Genomic DNA, 21,910 nt, shown 5'->3' on the forward strand with positions numbered 1-21,910 from the left:
GAGGATCACTACTGAACACACCCCACCCCACAAATGCTGCACGAGAAAGGCCATACATAACTAAAGAAGGCAGAGAGCCTGACTGCATGGTTACCCCCCCTCAACTGTCACTGAACCCACACAGTATGGTTGAGAATGTGAAAGATGAGGTCACTGAGGGCTGATATTTGATGTCACAATAGAATTCTCAGAAATCTATAGTCAGCCAATAGAGATGCTAAGAACTCAAGGGTGGCCACAAAGCCAGTCACAAGTCTGGAAGAGCCAGCTGTGCTGGTCCAGATAACTACACATTCTTCCACATTATTGGTCAACAGTTCATTTGAAGGCAGAATCACTGGTTAGTAGAGGGTTTGTCTGTCTTTATTGTATACTCTGATTAATATGATTAATATGTATCAGGATTTCTCACTGACCTTTCTAGGTGTATGATCCCACGGCTATAAGTATATTCACAGGGATGTAGTGATTTCACCACTGTTAACCTCTCTCAGTTGAATTGTTGTACTTATTGAAAGCCATCTCCTCTTTCTCCCAGCCTTTGCTCCTATCAATAACCATTTTGCTATTTTGCTTTCTGTCTCAGTGGAGTTTACTTGGTCAGGGACCTCCTTAGTGGAATAACATTGTATTTAATTATTTGTGACAGGTATATTTCACTTAGTGTAAAGTCCTCAAACATCTTCCCATGTGCCATTCATGTGAAATTTTTTTATTCTTCCCAAGTCTATAAGTAGGAATATCCTATCACTTGAACAACTGTCTCCTAATTTACCTTTGAGTTATAAATTGTATCTGTCTTGTTCCCATAGAAGGCTCCTGTGTTAATTCATCAATTCACAGCTGATGGGTGGTGCTATCTTGAGTTGATCTGGACACTTAAGAAGGTGGGTGACTGGAGGAGAAAGTAGATTCCAGGGCTTATGTCTTTGAAGATGATACTTTGTCCCTGTTACCTTCTCTGCCTCTGATTTCTGACCACTCAGAGGTGGCTATCTTGAGTCACCTACTCCCATCACAGTGTCTCCATACACACAGAATCAACAGAAACAAGGGCTCTGGACTAACATATTTGTCACCAAACTAGTAATTACTCCGTCCTCTTTTTAAGTTGTTCTATTAGACCTTTGTCCACAGTTATGGAAACTAAGCAACAGCGATGTAATGGTCTAATGTCATTCGACTTCATTTTGGTGTTAAAAAAACAAAACAGACAAATGAATTAATGTGCTCAGTAAAAATTATACTTGAATTTTCAATTTAGAACTTTACGTGTTCCATTGTTGTCCCTAAAGATGATACTCTGTTCTGTAGCTCAGCTACCCATCAAGCCATGCTTGGAGATCCCCAAGTCTCGTATCAGTGACCTTTCCTCAGAAAGAATACAGTTTTCTGCATAAATAACACCCAGAATTACTCTGATTTTTGTATGTGATGTGATCTTTATGATAGCATATTCTAAGCAGCCTTATTGGTATAGTTTTAGTCTTTCTCACATCTAGGTGATGCCAATTCTGTGCTACTTTGTGATATGCACCTTGACTCTTCTTTCAGAACATCAGTAGGCATTTAACTCATGAAACATGTTATTCCTTTAGTGTTTTTGGCAGGGGAACTGAATCTAGAACACAAAGTTTATTGAATTTGCTGATGTCAGTAGGGCATGAATTGATTTCTCTAAGGAAATTTTTCACTCTAGGGAAAGAATCTGCTCTCTCTCCCATCTTACTTGACTCTGCACAGAGACAGCCAATGAATTTAATTCAAGCATTTGTATTTGTTCCCTTATAAATGAGATGGGAGGGTGAGATCACATAGTAGAAGTAGCAGTATACGGAGGGATACCTTTCACCAAAGACTTTGTAAAAGGTCATATGGAAAGCTACTACTCTAGAAGCATTCTAAAAAAGATATACTCATATACATATATCAAGAAAGTTTAAATGGAATTACTCTATAATAAGCTGTTTAAATAGGCATCACTCTATAATGCCTCCCCCAGATACTGTAGGTAATCAAATAAAAATCTCAGCTCCTGGAATAGGTTTCCTCATTTCAAGTTTTTGATTGGTGGAGTCCTCCCAGGCATTGCAGACACTTTCCATTACTTTTGAGTATGTTCCAGCACTTGAAAGTAAGACTTTATTGCTAAAATACCACAAACTTGCTCATAGGACTTGGGAAAATCAAGCTAATACTGGCCTAGAAACTTTACTCGTATTAGCTAGCTTTCCTCGTGCTGGGCGGTTCATACTTCTGGTACAAAAAAGTAATCAACAGTTTTACTCATCTGTCAACTATGTAAACCACAGTCACTGGTTTGGCAGGATAGATCCAGTGGTGCAAAAGTGGCACTAATGTTATAGGAGTAAACAATCGTTTTATAATCGAATCTAAAGTCTAACCCAAAAGATAGAACCCATGCATGGCACTGTTAACTGAACCAGAAACTTGTGTCTGGCTAAGTCATAGGCTCTAGGAGAGAACACAATACTACTATTTTACTAGGTGGATGCAGTAATAAACTGCTCCCTAATTTTATATCTTTGTTATTTATTCATATATTTATTCATAGATTAGTGCATCCCCTAACCTTCATCAGAGGAACTCCTGTATAAAGTAATGACTAATAGAGACCCATAACTAATCAACATACAGTGAATTAGTCTATGAGTGCTGCACTTTAGATGTGAGATCTATATCACGTCTCTTACTTGCAAGATTCGGGAATCATCATGGATGAGCATGGATTAGAAATGGGGGAGACTGTAAGAGCCAGAGATACTAAATGTCTGCAGCAAAACAGTGTTTTATGGACATGACAGGGCTGGTGCCTGCATGAACTCTAGGCAACTGTGTCTACACGCACAAGACCAACATGAAATGGAGCAAGACAAAATAACAGCATGGATGAGGGAGGAGCTCCCGAAGTCCTACCTACTCTTTGCTAAGAAGCTATTGATACTTGAAAAGTGCTGGGGGAAGGAGAGTCAGGTTTCTTCCTCCTTTTCTTTTGTTTTCTGGGGTATTATGCTCACAGAGAAGAAAACTGACAGAAATGCTTTGAGTCATACTGGTTCTGCTTCATCACAGGCTTAAAAATCATTATGTGAAAGAGTTAATATTCAAATAGGAACCATAATGTAATTTGTCATTAGAATCTTTATCTGTCACAAATCTACCCTAACCCTACATTTGTTTCTATTCTTTGCACGTTGTTTCCATGTTCAAGTCATGCTTTGGGGATGCAAATCTCTTGGCATAGACCACTTACTAAAGGATTAATGTAAATGCATTCAAATCATCCAGGTTACTCTAAATTTTTGTAATCTAACCTTTTATGAGACCATATTCTGAAGGGACTGAGATTCTTCTGGTCCCCCTGTCACACAGGAGGTGTCCTTTCTTCTCCTTTGAAATGGGCTTTAACTCTCTGCTACTCTTTTTTACTTGAACAGACATCTGAATTTGGCTGGAGATCTTAGTCTAGAACATGAAGTTTGGTGAATTTTCTGATGCTAAGTGAGACCCCAAACCCTTCTCTGACAGGAAATTGTGCACTAATGGCAGGGTCTACACTCCCTTATCTCACACATACCTGGATGACAAAGGCAGCCTATGGACTTTAAATTCAAGCATCATTATTCATTTTTTCTAAATGCTATTCTCATCAAAAGCATCAGATCAGCCTGGTGCAAGATATAGGAATACCACTTCAAGCGCTTTCTATCTACATACCAAGTAAGAGGCCCTGTATCAGATAAAGTAACTTAAGAGAAAAAGGGAAAAAATAACTTGTCATAGAAGCTGCAGTCTGACACAGTGAGTCACACAGCAAACCCTTTTGTCCATATGTCTTTACTTGCAAGTGTTCATTGCAAAGAGTCATTGGTCTGGTTTAAGGCACCTGGTTTACTACTACACTATTGATATACACTCTTAGATATTCTGTTGTTGCTCTGAGTTGTGGAGATCCTGAAGCTTTGGGTCTGTGGATCAGGCCCCATCACATGATCCAGCAGATCATAGATTGGGTGGATGTTGGGGTGGGCCAAGTCAGAAGCCTAATTCTGCACCTGCAGGGTTGGAATGCTCACGAGTTCAGTTCTCCCCTGTCCTCACCACCAGAGTGAACTCTCCAGCATTGCCTTGGCTAATTCACCTGTTGCAGCAATGAGCAAGCGGTGGGGCCAATTCTGCTGTTTTTCATGCTCTTAGGATTGGCTACACCACACCTACACCCTCACGATCATCTGTTGTGTTACAGCAGATGACAACTCTCTCCTGCCCATCAATGCCCCAGGCAGGTGGGAGAGCTGGCCCTGCACCTCTCCTGGAAAATGCAAAAGAGCCAACCCTGTTGGTGAAGGTGAAGGTGAGCCAGCCCTGAAGTAGTGAGCAAGGGAGAGCTGTCTCCATTTCCCATCTGTCTTGTAGTGGCATGGGCAGGGGAGAGTTGCCCTCCTCCACCCTCCTGCACACCAACACCTGAGTCAGGAGGAAGAACTGCTCTGAGTCACAAGAGCAGAGGAGCTGTCCCTGCCCCCTACACTAATCATCTGTCATGAGGTGGTATGGGTGGGGAAGAGATGCTCTCCTTATCCTTTGCCCCTTATCACCTACAATAGACTAGAGAGCTGACCCTCCCCTTTACTAGCTGCAACACTCAGGAAAGTTGGCCATGTTCCTCAACTAGGCAGCACAGCAGAGCTGGCCTGGTGGTCAGAGGAATGGATGACCCTGCCTCAATGTTAAGAGCAAGGGAGAGCTGTCCTCATTTCTCATCTGACATGTGGTGGCGTGGTTGGAGGAGAAATCCCCCCAATCAATACCTCAGAAAGATGGAGAAGCTGACCCTGGGGTCATAACAGCAGGAGGGCTATCCCTGCTCCCCACCAGCTGCAGCATTCTGGAGAGTGGCCTCTACATGGTACTTATAATAAAAGCTAGAAAACTCTAGATGGTCTTCACAGACTGAATCGGATATTTTCTCCCCATTTTTCACCTGAACTCCCACCTTGTACTCATTAGGCCCCAAGGTTAGACTGTAGTTTGGATTTGCCATTCAAGACACATCTCAGGTACGTGATGACATCATCTCTCCTCATTAATAACTGATTTCTCCTTTTGGTTGAATTAGGAGAAATATTCCTAAAGAATTTCTGTCCCCATATGACTTCATCTCTCCATATTATGCTTACTTCTAGAATGTTTTGATACAACATCCCGCATTGATTCCTGTGAGACAATAATTAGTAGCTGGCAGATAGGAGTCACATAGCAAAGACAATGTATGTAATAAACACAAGTTAATTATTTTAATGTCTTTTATTTTTTAAAATTAATGTACAGAAACATCATTTCCTCCTTCCCTCTCTTCCCTCCAACCCATACTGGGTAATTGTCTTGTTCTCTATCACATTCATGGTCTCTCACATATGTAAATTACAGCTACCTTATGATTTCAGGACTGACCACTTAGTATTGGATAAATAATTGGGAAACTCTTCCCTAGGATAGAATATTTCACTCAGTTTTAGTATTCCTTAGGTGCTCATAGTTGCTTGTCTAGGGATGAGGCCCCATGGAATTTCCTCATATTAGCATATTGATTGGTGCCATCCTTGATCAGGTATAGTTTAGGCGGTCATCTTGATGAACCTTCATGAGTATAGGTTCTCTGACATTTCTGTGAGATATAATTTCACAGAAAACTTCCTGTTTCTCTGGCTCTAGCAATACCTTTGCTCCTTCTTTCATAATGCTCCCTGAGCCTTAGGTGTAGCAGTTGTGTTGCAGATGTATCACTGGGAACTTGGTACCACATGACCTGCTGTCCTCTGCATTTTAATAGGTTACGTCTTTCTGCAATGGTCTCCATCTGTTACATAAAGAAGTTTCTTTGATGAGGAGTGTGAACTACACTTAACTGTGGCTATAAGAACAGATATTAGAATTTAGTTAGGAATTATGCTGGTGTTAATTTATCCTCTAAAATCCACACACTATTAACTCTTATTAGTTGGCTTGGCTTCCAATACCAGGCCTGATTTCCCTCTTGTGGAGTGGTCCTTAAATCCAGTTACAGAGCTGTGAACTTTTGCCAAAGTATAAATGTTACTATAGTTCTGTCAGGGATCTCATGCTATGCTGGTCATGATAGTTCAAAGGCATCATATCTGGGTAAGACAATGGTTGCTTCCCTCTCTTGGGAGATGGTATGGTATCTTCTTCTACCTGAAAGCTAGTGTTTATGGAGGAGATTTTCATGTTAGATCCAACTCAAGTCCACTGGATACTGTGTCTGAAGTACATGGTGTCTTTAGCAACAGGGACCCATCGCCAACCTCCAAGGGGTAACCAAGGAAATTAGCAATAGCAATAGCATACAGTATTTTAGGAGTCTTTTGAACAACTCTGACTAGCAACTCAAAAGGGGGTTTCTCATGCCTGGTGTTAGGGCTTTAGTTAGTCTATGGCTGTTGGGGAAAGCACTGTCAAATTTCAGTGATAAAATTTCAATTAAACTGTAAACGTTCGTGCATACACATACTTATATGTATTTTATGCAATTTTAGTCAAGTAGATAATAATATGACTCCATATGTCTTTTTCATGTAATCTTGCTTTTTTTAACCTTCCTTGCTGTCCTTCACTATTGAACTCCCTCCCTAATTAAAGCTCCTTCTTCAACTCTCTTCTACCTTGCTATTCCCCTCTCTATTGTTCTTTCTCCCCATTGTTCCCTTTTCCTTTCCTGCTTTCACCATCCATACAGACCAGGCAGTGGTAACACACACCTTTAATCCCAGTAGCCACACTAGTTGCCACAGAATTTAGGCAGTGCATGCCTTTAAATCCAGTGCTGCATGCCTCTAATCCCAGAGCTAGAGAGTCTTATAAAATGGGAGGAGACAACTTTCAGTCTCATTCTCATCTGAGATTCCTAGAGTCAGGTTTGCTATTTCAGACTGAAGTAGAGGTAAGAGCCAGTGACTGCTGCTTTGCTTTTCTGACCTTCAGGTTGAGTCCCAGTATCTGTCTTTGAGTTTTTATTAATCGTGCTTCATCAAGTAAAATAATTTTTTAATTATATGGTACGTTTATTTTTAGCTTAAACAAAGGAATATTAAATGGTATAATTGTGCCGCCACTTAAGTGCTGCTTCTTGGCCAATGACAATGGAGATGCCTGCAGGTCTCTGTTTCCAGGGATTATAATCTTGTGGGTAGTTGACACCAGGGACTAAATTCCTTTGGGTCCTTTTTTATAGAAATATTTTTTCTCTTCTGAAGATAAAACTTTTTTTTAATTTTATTAAATTAAAATAGTTTCCATTTCCGCCTCTCCTCCAAACACCCTCCTTCTCCCCCCACTCCCTCTCCTCCTCCCTCTCCATCCCTAAGAGCAGTGAGGGTTTCCTGCCCTGTGGGAAGTTCAAGTTCCTCCCCCCTCCCTCCAGGTCCAGGGAAGGTGAGTATCCAAACAGACTGGATCGCCAAAATCCAGTATATGTAGAGGAAGCAAGTCCCAGTGTCATTGTCAATGTCTTTTCAGAAAGGCTCCGGGCCAGCCACATTCAGAGAATCTGGTTGGATCACATCCTCGTTCAGTCCCAGTCCAACTGGCCTTGGTGAACTCTCATTATATCAGTCCCCTTGTGTCAGTGGGTGCTTGCATCCCTCGCGGTCCCGATTTCTTTTTTCATTTTCTTCATCCTTCTGCTCCTCATTTGGAACGTGGAGGGCTCATCTGGTGCTCCAATATGGGTCTCCGTCTGTATCGCCATACAACATCGGATGAAGGTTTCCTCTGCTCTTGCCTTCTTTGCTCACGTCCTCTTTCCTTCTGCCTCTCGTTTGGACATAGGGAGCTAGGTCCAGTGTTCCAACGTGGTTCTCGGCCTCCATCTCCATCCATCACCAGATGAGGGTTCTATGGTGATATGCAAAATATTCATCAGTATGGTTGTTGGCGAAGGCCGGTTCAGGTACCCTCTCCTCTGTCCAGAGAACAATCTGGGATCTCTCCTTGGACCTGGGTTCCCCTTTATAATCAAGTCTCTTGTAAACCCTAAAATGACTACCTTAGTTCAGGTATATACTTCCCTGATCCCATATCCATCCTTCCTCCCTCCCCCATCCCAGTCCCCCGATCTTTCCCCATTCCTCCCCTACTCCCTTCTCTCTAACCCTCTCCCCTTCCAACAGCCCCCTCACCCCCCCATGCACCCGAGGTTACCTGGCACTCTTGCCTATTTCCAATCTCCAGAAGGATAGCTACATAATTTTCATCATGTTCACCTTCTTATTTAGCTTCTCTAGGATCACGAATAATAGGCTCAAAGACCTTTAATTATGGTTAGAATCCACTTATGAGTGAATACATACCATATACCTCTTTTTGAGTCTGGGTTAACTCACTCAGTATAGCGTTTTCTATTTCCATCCATTTGCATGCAAAATTCAAGATGTCATTGTTTTTTACCACTGAGTAAAACTCTAATGTGTATATGTTCCACACCTTTTTTAACCATTCTTCTATTGAGGGGCACTTAGGTTGTTTCCAGGTTCTGGCTATTACAAATAGTGCTGCTATGAACATAGTTGAACAAATGCTTTTGTAGTATGTTAGGGCATCTCTTGGGTATATTCCCAAGAGTGGAATTGCTGGGTCCTGAGGGAGTTTGACTCCCGGTTTCCTGAGAAACCGCCACACTGATTTCCACAGTGGCTGTCCAAGTTTGCATTCCCACCAACAATGGATGAGTGTTCCCCTCATTCCACATCCTCTCCAGCGTTGGCTATCATTGGTGTTTTTGAGTTTGGTTATTCTGACAGGTGTAAGATGATATCTCAGAGTTGTTTTGATTTGCATTTCCCTGATCGCTAAGGAGTTTGAGCATGACCTTAAGTGCTTTTTAGCCATTAGAAGTTCATCTGTTGTGAATTCTCTGTTCAGTTCAGTACCCCATTTTTTAATTGGGTTAAATAGAGTTTTAGTGTCTAGTTTCTTGAGTTCTTTGTATATTTTGGAGATCAGACCTTTGTCTGTTGAGGGGTTTTTGAAGATCTTCTCCCAGTCAGAAGATATCCTTTTTGTCTTACTGACAGTGTCCTTTGCTTTACAGAAGCTTCTCAGTTTCAGTAGGTCCCATTTATTTATTATTTCTCTTATTGTCTGCGCTCCTGGGGTTCTGCTTAGGAAGTGGTCTCCTGTGCCTATAACTTGTAGACTACTTCCCACTTTCTCTTCTATCAGGTTCAAAGTGGTCAGATTACTGTTGATGTCTTTAATCCATTTGGACCTGAGTTTTGTGCATGGTGATAGTTATGGACCTATTTTCATTCTTCTACAGGTTGACATCCAGTTATGCCCGCACCATTTGTTAAAGATGCTATCCTTCTTCCATTGTATAGCTTTAGCTCCCTTGTCAAAAATCAGGTGTTCATAAGTTTGTGGGTTAATACCCAGGTCTTCTATAGTTCGACTTATCTGTTGTTATGCCAATACCAAGCTGTTTTCAGTACTGTTGCTCTGTAATAGAGTTTGAAGTCAGGGATGGTAATGCATCCCGAAGTTCCTTTATTGTATAAGATTGTTTTGGATATCCTGAGTTTTTTGTTTTTCCATATAAACTTGATTATTGTTCTCTCAAGTTCTGTGAAGAAGTTTGATGGGATTTTGATCGGAATTGCATTGAATCTATAGAATGCTTTTGGTAGAATTGCCATTTTTACTACAGTTGATAAACACCTTTAGTAATGTGGCAGGATACAAGATCAACTCCAAAAAATTGATTCTCCCAATCCAAGAGCAGGGAAGGTCTTTCCATTTTCTGGTATCCTCCTCAATTTCTTTCTTCAAGGACTTAAAGTTCTTGTCAAATAGGTCTTTCACTTCCTTGGTTAGAGTTACCCCAAGATATTTTATACTGTTTGTGGCTATCATGAAAGGTAATGTTTCTCTGATTTCCCTCTCTGCTTCTTTATCCTTTGTGTATAGGAGGGCAACCGATTTTTTGGAGTTGATCTTGTATCCTGCCACATTACTAAAGGTGTTTATCAACTGTAGGAGTTCTTTGGTAGAGTTTTTGGGGTCGCTTATGTACACTATCATATCGTCTGCAAATAACGAAAGTTTAATTTCATCCTTTCCAATTTGAATCCCCTTGATCCCCTTATGTTATCTTATTGCTATTGCTAGAACTTCAAGCACTATATTGAAGATGTATGGAGAGAGTGGACAGCCTTGTCGCGTTCCTGATTTTAGTGGAAAGGCTTTGAGTTTCTCTCCATTCAGTTTGATCTTAGCTGACAGCTTGCAGTATATTGCTTTTATTATATTTAGGTATGATTCTTGTATCCCCAGTCTCTTCAACACCTTTATCATAAATGGGTGTTGAATTTTGTCAAATGGTTTTTCAGCATCCAATGTTTATTTGTTTAATAGAGTTTGTATGTGTCCCTTCTTTGAGTTAAGCTCGTGAAGGGTCACTAGATGTCTGAGTTATTGTACGCAGAGTTGGCAACGCTGGATTCCTTGGGTTGCGATTTTCCTTCTATTACTTTCTGTAAGGCTGGGTTTGTGGCAACGAATTGTTTAAATTTGTTCTTATCGTGGAATATTTTGTTTTCTCCATTGATAGTGAACGATAGCTTGACTGGGTATAGTAGTCTGGGTTTGCATCCATGGTCTCTTAGTTTCTGCAGTACCTCTATCCAGGACCTTCTGGCTTTCATGGTTTCCATAGAGTAGTACGGTGTAAGTCTGATAGGTTTACCTTTATAAGTTACTTGACCGTTTTCCTTTGCAGCTCTAAATATTCTTTCTTTAATCTGTATGTTTTGTGTTTTGATTATTATATGGCGAGGGGATGTTTTTTTTTTTTTGATCAAGTCTATTTGGTGTTCTGTATGCTTCTTGAATCTTCATAGGAATATCATTCTTTAGGTTGGGAAAGTTTTCTTCTCTAATTTTGTTGAATATATTTTCTGGTCCTTTGATCTGCAGTTCTTCTCGTTCTTCAATCCCTATTATTCTTAGATTTGGTTTTTTTATTGTGTCCCAGATTTCTTGAATGTTTTGTGATGAGAATTTGTTGGATTTGCTGTTTTCTTTGATCAGAGCATTTATTTTCTCTATGGTATCTTCAGACTCTGAGATTCGTTCTTCCATCTCTTGTATCCTATTGGTTATGCTTGATTCTGTAGTCTCTGTTCATTTACCTAGATTTTCCATATCCAGCCGGTTCTCGGTTTGTGTTTTCTTCATTGCCTCCATTTCAGTTTTCAATTCTTGAACTGTTTCCATTACCTGTTTGATTGTTTTTTCTTGGTTTCCCAGTGTATCATTCATGGATTTACTCATTTCTTCGAACTTTTTGTTATATTTCTCATCCATTTCTTTACTCATTTCTTCAATCTTTTTGTTGTACTTCTCATCCAGTTCTTTAAGGGAGTCATTCATATCCTGTTTAAGGGACTCTATTGATTTCATAATGGCCTTTTTTTTCCCGCTTCTTCTGAGTTAAGAGGTTCAAGACCTTCTATTGTAGGGTCATTGGGATCTGGGTTTTTCATGTTGTTTTTTAAATTGTTGGAGGAGTTCTTGCCTTGGCCTCTGCCCATCTCTTCCTTCAAATGCTCTCTATTGGATCTTCTGGTACCAGGTCAGGTTCCCTTGTTGGGCAGGGACTTCACTGACAGAAGGCCTACCTTTCCTCAGGCAGTCTATTGAAACACAGGCACTCCCTCCTGTCGGGTTGTACTCACAACCCAGGCCCAACGTGCAAGGGAGTTGCTCTGGGGAGATCTTGTGGCCCCAGAGGGAAGGGGGGAAGAGAGGAAGGTGTGCCTGGATAAAGGCTGGGACGGGATTTGGGAGAGCTCCGTAGAGAGGAGCCGCCACTGCATGGTGACCAGAAAGTCAAGGGGAGCAGGGAAAGTCTGAATTCCTCCTAGCCAAAGCCCTCGGGCCAGGAGCAAATTCGCCCATCCTCCAATGGATGTCTGCTAGAAGTTCACTCTCCCTTGCTGGCCAGGAATGTGGCTGAGCTGAGACAGGGCTTGCCTGTCGTCAGGCAGACTCTCAAAGCACAGGAACTGCCCCTGCCGGACTGAGCCCAAAGCCCAGGCCCACTGTGCAAGGGAGCAGCTCTGGGGAGATCTTGTGGCCCCAGAGGGGAGGGGGGAAGAGAGGAAGGTGTACCTGGATAAAGGCTGGGACGGGATTTGGGAGAGCTCCACAGGGCTCCTTTGGGTCTTATCTTAAATTCTATCCCTCAGATTTTCTTCCTGGAGCACAAGAAAGCACATCTTTTTAAAAACATTTTTTTTAATTTCTTTTGATACTTTGAGAATTGTCACATCATGAATCCCGGTCCTGTTTCTCTTCCTGTCCCCTCACATCTACCCTCTGCCCATGCATGTCCCCAGAAAATAACACAAAACTTAAAAGAAAAATTGAAAAACCAAATAAGCCAAACAAAACAAAAGGAGAAGAATCTCACCATGTACTGCAGGGCCACTGGCAATGACACCAGGATTTATCCCTACTGCATGAATTGGATTTCAGGGAAGCCATTGCCTTTGGTAGAATACCTTGCTCAGCCTAGATATAGTAGGGAGGGCCTTGGACTTCCTCAAACTGATGTGCCTTACCCTCTCTGAGGAGTGAATGGGGGTGGGGTGGGGGAAAAGTGGAGAAGATTGGAGGAGGGGAGGGATGGGAACTAGGATTGATATGTAAAATGAAAAAGATAGTTTGTTTTCTTTTTTAAAAAAATAGATTAAAAAAAGAATCTTACCATGGAAGCTGCAATATGGTTCTCTGAATCATGCAATTCACCCTTTAGTCCTTTCATCTTCACTTGCAAGTGTTCATTCTCATGAGTCACTTGTCTGGTTCGAGGTTTGATTCTGCTACACCATTCATAATGGATTCTCACTGGAGCTCTTGGCTATCCTCTTATGATCCTGTGTCATGTACAGGACAGTTTTGCATCTGTAGGTGTGTCCCATTCTCATTCTCCAACAGTTCATAGACGAGGTGGATGTTGGGGTGGGACAACTCATCCCTGGGTGAGTCCTGGTTCTGGGCCTAGGTGATAGCTGCGTTTTTCAGCCCATCAGCTCTCCCTCATCATCACTGCCTGGTCAAGCTCCCTAGCACTGCCTTGGCTAGCTCACCAGCCTTCAGCAAGGAGCAGGGCCAGTTCTCCTGCTTTCATGTTCTCAAGTTTGGCTCACCCATGCTCATACCGCCAGGGCTGGCTCTACTGTTTTGTCCAGCTGAGGTGCAGGTCCCTCCCTCCCTATTGCTGTAGGGAGATGGGGAGGGCAGCTCTCCCACTCTCATACCCACAGAGCTGGCTCACTTGTACCCCCAACAACAGGGTTTGTTAGCTCTACTGTGCTACCCGGGCTGAGGGTAGGGCCCGTTATCCAGTGCACTACAACTGGCAAGGGTAAGGACTAGCTCTACCATTCTCATGACCTGGAGGCTGTTGACAGCAGTTTTCTGTCCTGCCTGATTTCAGCAGGAGGCCAGTTCTTTTGTCTGCTGCAGGTAGCAAGGTGGGTGTAGGCATCTTTTCCTCACCCCTGCCACCACATGGCAGATAAGGGGGGTGGACAGGATAAGCTCTGGTGCTCTCATGCTCTCAGGGATGATTCACCTGTACTCCAAGGGGGTCTTCTCTAGTGTATTGCCCAGGTGATGTGTGTGTCCATTGGTAAGGTGTGGCTAACTTTCACAAGTGTGGGGCAGTTATTCCCTGAGGGGCTGGATGAAATCTCCTCCTGAAGAATCCACAAGGTGCAGGGTCAGCTATGCCAGGGCCAGTGAAAGGTGAGGTCAGATTATCAGACCCTTAGACTCCAACATGCATATTTCATGATCGGCTAAATATAAATAAATAAATACTATGTGACTCAGTTTCTTTTTCTCTTGATATGACAAAATACTCTGAGAAAAGCAATGTAAAGGAAATGGTGATTATTGGGTTAATAATTCTGTCATTATGAGGAAAGCAAAAAGGTAAGAACATAAAGCAGCTAGTTACATTATAACCGCAATCTAGAAATGAGTCAATACATTAATGCTAGCACGCAAATTGCTTTCTCTACTCATAGTGCAGTGTTCTTCCAAGAGAATGGTGTACCAACACCCACACACCCCCAACCAGGGTAAATTTTCTTACCTCCCTTAACATCCCTCACAGATATGCCACAGAAAATCTAATCTAGACAAGTTGTTATGGAGACTCCTGTCCTAGATTATTTTATAAGAGGTCAAGTGAACAATAAAATCACCACACTAAGTGTATATTTATAATTTTCTCTATGTTTAACATCATGCCTGAAAGTGTAAATTATCCCTGGTAGTTAAATAGTGTTAATTCTGAACGTGTCAAACAGACCAGGGAATGGTTTGCATCAAGGTAATATGCATTATAAGAACTTGTTGTATACACCGCCCAGAATAAGTTAATTCTCTATTGATTTAGAACTTTTCACTCATTCATAATTTATTGGCATTGGTATATTAGATTTTTGAGATAATCAATGTGCTGTGGGATAATGCTCTTGTACCCTGTAAAGATTTATCACTTGTATTGGTTTAATAAAATGCTGATTTACCTGCAGCCAGGCAGGAAGTATAGTCAGGGTGACCAGACTAGGAGAAATCTGGAAGGAAGAAAGGTTCAGTATGCAGTTGCCAACCAGATGCAGAGGAAGCAAGATGAGAATCTGTACCTGAGTTAGGCACCAAGCCACATGACTAAACATAGATAAGACTTACAGGTTAATTTAAGTCGCAAGATCTAGTTAATAAATAAGTCTGAGAAAATAGATCAACCAGTTTATAATTAATATAAGCTTCTGTGTATTTCTTTGGGACTGAACAGTTGTGGGTCCGGGTAGGACAGAAACTTCTGTCTGCACCAATGTGAAAAAAGTTTTGTAGAATCTGGCTCCTCCATATCTACTACCCTGGGAGTATAAAATGGGGCAACCAGTAAGTAAAATAGTGTATTGAATTTTAAAGTATGAATATCACCTCCAAATTCTGCTCCTTAGTGTCTGCCTAAGAGAAAGAAGAATGCATATCAAGCCAAAGATGTATATATGCCTGATCATGCATATATAGTTCCTTATGGATTTGACTCAATGATAGCTAAAGCTCAGTATTAATCCAGATGTCAAAACTCAATGCTGGAGCAGAGAAACACAGGTCATTCATATCTTGAGGACAAACTGCTCACCCTGGCTATCCCATTGATGAAGTTTGATAACCCGACATTAGTTACCTTATGTGGCAGCTGCTGCCGCTAATACCAGCAGTTGAAAAGGAGAGGCAGCACTGGAAACATAGTTCTAGGCCAGCTTGGGATATAGAGCCATACAATGTTGCAAAAACAAATTTCCCCAAATACCAAAAAAGCAAAATAACAAACCACAAATATGTATACTAAGCCACAGATACCTATTCTAAATGTATGATTACACTTTTATGTTTAAGATTGGCATATAACACCGTGGTGTGGATACTGCGTAAATTATTCAACTGTCAGACTTGAAGTGACTCTCTATTTTCAGTATGAAATTTCATGCTATGATGACAATCTGGATGGCTAAATATTTGGAGCCAAACTTCACTGTGAGTCTGTAAGGGGTGTTAAAAAGGAAATCTTAGATTGTGTGTGGACTATCAACCTGCTAGTAAATGTTGCTGCAGAGCAAGCCCTTCTCAGTTTGATCAGAACACACTCCCTTCAGGAGATTGCCTGGTCAAAAGTCCATCTGCTCAACATAAGCTTTCTCCCCTGGCACTGACCCCACAGGGAATAATCTCCCAGTCCTGAAGAATCCATCCTCATGATGTCCTGTGTTTTTTTGCAGTTGCCAGGTGTTCAGTGTCACCTTTGTGATGGCCAGGAGGTGTGCCCACCGGCAGCTAGGAGGCTTTGCTCTGGGCACACTAGCATGGATCCTGTGTATCATCTCCATTGGCCTCCCTCAGTGGCGAGTGTGGTGTTTTCAGGAGCCCATGGATTCCAAGCCTAGACTGACTTTAGTGGGGATGTGGAAAGCCTGTGTTTACCACCAGGAAGACAGTTCCAACACTTCCAAAGTGTGTTACCAATATACCTACCAGGACACCTTCATCCCTTTGGATATTCGAATTTCTCAACACCTACTACTGATCTGCATCTTTCTTGGCCTGGTTGCAACAGTCTCCATCATTGTTGCTCTTTGGAAATTGTACTCAGGGAGAATTCGGAAGAAAACTACCTACAATCCATTCATCCTTCCTGGGATTCTCAATGTCATTGCTAGCAGTTTTGTCTTCCTCTCCATCTTGTACAACTATCTATCCATCATTCGCAAGGATGGGATTGCCTTCCCCCCATCTTTCCGCACACCGCCCATCCCAGATACCCAGAAAGTTGGCACTGCGCTGGCAATGGCAACCCTCTCTTCCTTTCTGTTTCTAGTGGGTGGCATAATTTCTCTTTCTTTTACTCTTCCCCGGCATTACAAAATATATTCTATCATTTAAATGTAAATTTTCAACTTACATACACTTGAAAATCCAAAATTACAAGGAACAATCACAACTATTCTTCAAATACCCCCTCCCTAATTTCCCAGTTTCAGAACCTTTCTCAAGAAGGACAGGTGGGCCTCCAGTTACATATCCTGTCTTGGCTGCTGAAGTTGACTTCATTGAGTGACTTATGGATTTTCATTAAATAAATTCTCGCACACTTCGTCTTATGAGTTCTGGATTTTAATTATTATTGCTAAAAGTAAATAATTTAGGAACATAGTATGTATGGAAGTGAGTGCTAGAATTTGTTAATTTCTCACATAAACTTCTAGTCCATAAAAAACAACCAAACAAAAACAAAATTAAAAAACTCATGATAGTGAGCCTGTTTCTCAAGTCATGATAATAACAATTCCCCTTTTTGTGAAATTTCCCCAAATTTTTGATGTTAAGAGACTTCCATAAGAAATCTCCCCATCCAGGATGAGAATTATTACTTTTGATGACTTTGCCATGTTTTCACGCTCTCTCATTCAGTCCTTTAAGTCCGGTTTTCTTTTCTCTAAGTCTTTTAAACTCGCCCTATCCTTCCATGCCCATATTCTCCCATACTATCTTGTAAAAAATGGGTATTTTCTTACATCTTCTAAGCATAATAAGTATCCCCTCTTAGTGCAGCTCAGGATTTTTCATGCCACTCCCTGTTGTATGACAGACACTTCTTGGGGATATGTGAGCAAAAATTACTTCAGAGAGGGTGTTTACAGCAACAAAGCTATTCTACTTAGATACAAGTTGGTGAACCAGTGAGATGACCTGTAGTGAAAGACTACTTTTAGGAGCAGGAACAACTCAAAGACAGCTCCATCACCGAAAAACCCACTCCAGTACTGTCCTCTGTTCATGAAAGTGACTCAACAGGTTTGGCAGTTTCCTTCCTTTCCCTGTCTGTCCTTACTGTATATGTAATTTTGGGGAATGAAGGCTCTGAAAATGATAAACTTCAGGGCCTCGTAAGACTTTTGAGTAAATTAAGTTTTGGGTCTCAAGAGTCTCCCTTCAAGTGGAACTATTCAACTCAGATTAATTTGTTCCACTGCATTCTCCCCACACATTTTCCTGCAATTTATTTGTTATATACAATATACTCATACTGCCTTTTGGGTCATAATTGTCAGTACATTTGCATCTAAGGATGCTTTTGTGCCATCCTTTCTGCTTCTTGTCCATGAAATTCTTCTTGGAGACAGGGTTTCTCTGTATCTTTGTCACCTGTCCTGTATCTAGTCTTGTAGACCAGGCTGGCCCCAAATTCACAGAGATCTGCCTGCCACTGCCTCCCGAGTGCACCACCATCACCCAGCTACATCAGTGAATTTTTAACAAAGTGGGTCAGTTATCCTGTTAGGTAATTAACTCAACCTGAGGTTTCCAAGGAAGACCTCTGTGGAGTCATATATTTTTCTCTGATTATGGTATACCGGGTGCCATATGGGGCCTATCATATTAGTGCTTCCAGGTTTGATGCATCAGTCTGTGGCTCCACGAAGGGAAAGCTTAATACCTCTAAACACCCTAATCTAATTATAACATAACACTCAGGTTTTGCCCAGATAACTAGTGGTTTCTTCTTCTAATGGCCCTCTTTTGTATCCATGATAGCGCTGGGATCCCAGGGTCACTTTCTAATGTGTTTCTATTTAGCTAAGAAGATTTTTACGCTTTTATCTAACTCAGCCTGGCTACTTGTTTACTTCACGGTTCAATGCCTGCAAAGAAGGCAGAGTCAGTGTTTAGTTCTTATAACAGTTAATTTGTAGAGTTAAGAGAAAACACAAATTAGTTGCTATGTTGTCCAGTACATTTTAACTCATTTTATTTCATGTTTTTCTTTTTTCTCTTTTCATCTAGTTCTTGATATTGAAGTCATGAAACACTCTCCATGGTATAAGTATATAAATGGTCAAGGGCTGAGGTGCTTTAACATAGATGGGAGCTTTCTCAGCATGTAGAAGGTCCTATGTTCTTCTCTTAAGTGTAAATCAATAACAAATAAATGCATTCCAAGTATAGGCTCTGCTTTTAGCACTAACAATGATCAATATATGGCCCATCATGATTTGCCTGTACCCTTTCTACCTGCCTAAAATCCAATGTTATATTGTTTGGCTGTCAATCTCTGAAAATGTGTTTTATCCACGTGAACTTCAATATACTTTGTTTGGTAATGTTTTCAGAATGCAGCATGAGAGCATGCTCAGTCCTTAGTGGCTGTTTTCTTCTTTGCAGTCACTTTGTTGCCTAGCTCCACTGGCTTTATATGGGTGGATATTTGTTCCCCTTTATTTTCTTGGAGGTCCAGTTGTTCTCTGAGACCTCACTCATTTCCACAGTGGACTACGCATACAGTGTGTTCTGGTTAATTTTTTTTTCAACTTGATACAAACTCAAGACACCTGTGAAGAGAACACCTGAAATTGAGGAATTGCCTCTGTCTGTCAGACTGGCTTGTGGCTATGTTTCTTAGTTAGGGTTCCTACTGTTGTGATGGAAAACCATAACCAAAAGCAACTTGGGGGAAGAAAGGGTTTATTTGGCTTACCCTTCCAGATCACTGTTCACCATCCAAGGAAGTAAGGACAGGAACTCAAACAGGGCAGGAACCTGGAGGTAGGAACTAATGGAGACACCATGGAGGAGTGCTGCTTACTGGCTTGCTTCCTCTGGCTTGTTCAGCCTGCTTTCTTATAGAACCCAGGACCGCAAGCCAAAGGATGACACTGCTGATAATAGATTGGGTTCACCTTCATGAATCAATAATTAAGAAAATGCTCTAGAAGCTTGCCTACCACCTGATGTTATGGAAACATTTTCTTAATTGAGACTCCGTCCTGTTTGATTACTCTAGCTTGTGTCAAGTTGAGAAAACTAGCCAGTATAGCATGTGTGTGATGCATTTTCTTAATAAATGATTGCTCTAGGAGTGCCCTGCTCATAATGGTGGTGGTAATGGGTTGTATAGGAAAGAAAGCTGAGCAAGATATGGAGTGAAAACCAGTTCAATTAGCGGCAGACCTGTAAAGTCCAAAATCCTTTCAGTAATGAGCCTAAGTGGAAAATACCATGTAGTAGAGAACCTCAGGGTTCCCAGAAAAGTGGTAACCCCTTGATCATCTGGTGTATAATCCTAACTTCTCATGCTGAATCTGCTAAATGGTACAAGGTGTTAGAAGTAAAAGATGCCTCTTTTTTCATTTCGTCCAACTCTGACTCATAGTAGCTTTTGCTTGGATATGTGAAATTGCTTTCATTGGAGTTCACCAGCAATGCATTTGGATAGTCCTTCAGAAAGGGTTCAGAGACAGTCCCTGCTTTTTATTAGTTTCTTTAAAAAAAATCTCATGGGCCTAACTTTGCCTTGGGAGTTATTATAACACATTATATTTACATGATATTTAGTATGTATACTATCAGAGTCAGAGTAGATGAAAATAGCATTAGAGCCTTAAACTTTCTGACCAGTTGAGGCTACTAGGTCTCCTAACAGAATTCTAGATAACATGAAAGAAAACACTATATCCAGGATATATTTTTTTGCCACAAAAGTATCCTCATCTCAAGTTATAGTCATCATTAAAGTATTTGACCCAAAGCAAGCGTTGATCCTTTCCAGAAATGAGTGGATATTACCAAGTACAGACTTCCAAACCTAGATCAATCTCAAAATACCTCTGTGAGGCCACTGAGTACCCAAACTCTGAGCTCTATAACTGGGATGATCAATTGAAATGATCCTTTCATCAGATAAAGTGGGAGTTCATGGAAGTCACAGCACTGAGTATGTCCAATATTCAGCAACTCTTCTGGTTATTTGTAGCAGGAGAAAAAAAATCCCGGGAATAAAACTGAAACGTATAGACTCTTTTGCAATGAATTTAATTTATTCACATCCTTGTGGCCCTTATAAGAGCTATAGTTGCCACAACGCTGATAATAGAAGGAAATTCTTAGCTTGCATTGGGGAAAAAATTAGAATCCTCAAATTCCATAAGATAAAAACCATACTAGAATTAAATGGGCTTTCATAACTAACTAGAAGTACAATAAGAAAATATCAAGCAACTCTCCCAGAAAGCTCAGATATAACTATAAAAAACATGGGGCACTCTACATTTAACCTCAATTGTGCCCTGGAAACTTCTGATCTGATGACTTGTGCACTGAGACCACCTTCTGCACCTCTTTGATCTTGGCTGATGTGAGTGAGTAGTCCCTAGTCAATGCAGAGGAGATGTGGTTTGCTAGTGAAGACAGTCGTGTTGTAAATGGATATGCAATGGTCAGCCCGCAAATAATGCCTGAAAGATTTTCATCACCCCCTTCTTCTGTCCAAAATGCCAAACAAATAGCCTTAACAATGGGACTTGTTCTGCGTAAAGGTGAAAAGATTTTTATGAAAATTAATTTGAAGTATGCTTTCATGATATTATTTACTCCTTGTGCCATCAGGAAAAAGTTACAACTATTAATAACCCACATCTCTGATTCTTTTGCCTGCTCTTTGGACCCTTTCCTACATTTGGGTCACCGCACCCAGTCTTTATATGAGAATGTATTTCTTGTCTTATCGCAACTTATTATGACATTTTCAATTGATACCCCTTGGAGGCCTGCTATTTTCTGAAGGGAACAGAGGAGAAGTGGATCTGGGGGAGGTGGGGGAAAGAACTGGGTGAAGTGGACAGAGGGAAGGTTGTGTTCAAGATGTAGTGCATAAGAGAAGAATAAATAGACAATATATGTAAACAAAATTTCTAAATTTCTTGGAAACTACTCAACTGTTTAAACAAGTGGCAGTCGTCACTAAGAACCATAAGAAGGCCCTAGATTAAGAGACAGACAAACAAAAAGACAGACTTACAGATTTTTCTGAGAGTTACCATTGTTCTCTCCAAAGATAGATGAGGTGTGGCTGTTCTTCATCTTGAGGTAGTATTGCCCTCCTTTGACCACAGCTTTTGTGTGTTGATCCATCTCTTATTGTCCTAATGAGTCACAGAAGATTTCATCTCAGTACTGTTGGTCTTATAGTAATCATAACTGTTCCTCAAACCTAAATCCTTCAGCTAGAACAAATTCTTAATCTGATAAATCACAGAAAGGATCTTTGCTTGCTTTTGAAATTTCACAATTCAGGTCTTCACTCTCAGCATTCTCATCTCCCACAATCCTACACAATAGCTCGTTAAGTTCATTCAACAGTTTTTTTTTCCTGCACCAACCTAAAAACAAAACAAAACAGTTCATCACAATTCTCTAATGATATAATCTAAAAGCATAAATATACATGTTG

General features: G+C 41.0%; 1 pseudogene across 1 annotated transcript; it reads left to right on the plus strand.

Moving 5' to 3' along the window:
* The first annotated feature begins 226 nt into the window (after positions 1-226).
* On the plus strand, positions 227-16,782 carry LOC146889060 (claudin-34 pseudogene; annotated as a pseudogene). Its single transcript, XR_015737002.1, has 3 exons — positions 227-340; positions 813-887; positions 15,906-16,782. The product of XR_015737002.1 is annotated as a claudin-34 pseudogene (transcript).
* Positions 16,783-21,910: the final 5,128 nt, after the last annotated feature.

This window comes from Myodes glareolus, chromosome X (genome assembly GCF_982192425.1).
Source record: "Myodes glareolus chromosome X, mMyoGla1.1, whole genome shotgun sequence".
NCBI classification, from domain to species: domain Eukaryota; kingdom Metazoa; phylum Chordata; class Mammalia; order Rodentia; family Cricetidae; genus Myodes; species Myodes glareolus.